Source organism: Chrysochloris asiatica, unplaced genomic scaffold, assembly GCF_000296735.1.
Source record: "Chrysochloris asiatica unplaced genomic scaffold, ChrAsi1.0 scaffold00287, whole genome shotgun sequence".
NCBI classification, from domain to species: domain Eukaryota; kingdom Metazoa; phylum Chordata; class Mammalia; order Afrosoricida; family Chrysochloridae; genus Chrysochloris; species Chrysochloris asiatica.
Genome location: NW_006408805.1, coordinates 808,914 through 810,098, shown reverse-complemented (window position 1 = coordinate 810,098; position 1,185 = coordinate 808,914). Strand labels below are relative to the sequence as shown.

The 1,185-nt window shown below is 33.9% G+C and overlaps 1 pseudogene; it reads left to right on the top strand.

The window, feature by feature from the left end:
- The first annotated feature begins 59 nt into the window (after positions 1–59).
- LOC102818475 lies at positions 60–1,184 on the top strand (annotated as a pseudogene).
- Position 1,185: the final 1 nt, after the last annotated feature.

Here is a 1,185-nt window from a genome sequence, read left to right as displayed (position 1 = left end):
CCCCAAATTAGAGTAAAACGCTAATGGAAATGTACTATAAAAGGAGGTATCTTAGGGCCATGGAATGAAAAGAAGTTCTTCACCAGTGGTTAGCGACACTCAGTTCCAGTCCAAACAACAACAACAAAAATTGAAAGATGAAGAAATGGATTTATTTACTAAATACTACTCAGAATGGAAAGGAGTTAGAAAAAACATAAATGAATTCTGTAAGACTATTCCCCGGTTTTATTATAGGCTGCCTGTTGAAGATGAAGTATTACTACAGATATTTAGACAGGAATCCAGAGCTGTTTTTCTGCAAAGGAAAAACAGAGAATTATTAGAGAATGAAGAATTATAGAAATTATGGTTCTTGTTGGACAAACACCAGACACCACCTATGATTGGAAAGGAAGCAATTATTAATTATGAAAAAATTTTAAAGGTGGTGAAAAAGCTGGACCAAAGTGAAAGCAGTTTTTCACAGCAAAACTCTTTGCTCCTTCATGTAAATGTCTATGGAAGAATTTCTATTATGCAATTCTTTAATTACGTTATGAGAAAATTTTGGTTTCATCAAGTAAGAATAGGGCTCAGTTTATATGATGTTGCTGGACAGGGATACCTTTGGGAATCTGATTTAGAAAATTACATATTGGAACTAATCCCTATTTTGCCAAAATTAGATGGTCTGGAAAAATCCTTTTATTCCTTTTATGTTTGTACTGCAGTTAGGAAATTCATCTTTTTAGACCCTTTAAGGAAAGGGAAGATTAAAATTAAAAATATTTTAGCATGCAGCTTCTTAGATCATTTATTGGAGCTAAGGGATGAAGAACTGTCCAAGAAAAGTCAAGAAACAAATTGGTTTTCTGCTCCCTCTGCTCTAAGAGTTTATGACCAATATTTGAATCTTGATAAGGATCACAATGGCATGCTCAGTAAAGCAGAGCTGTCCCCGCTATGGAACAGCAACTATGACCAATGGCTTCTTAGATTATGTTTTTCAGGAATGCCTAATTTATGATGGAGAAATGGACTACATGACTTACATAGACTTTGTTCTTGCATTAGAAAACCGAAAAGAACCTGCAGCTCTGTAATATATTTTCAAATTACTTGATATTGAGAACAAAGGATATCTGAATGTCTTTTCCCTTAATTATTTCTTTAGGGCCATACAGGAATTAATGAAAATCCACG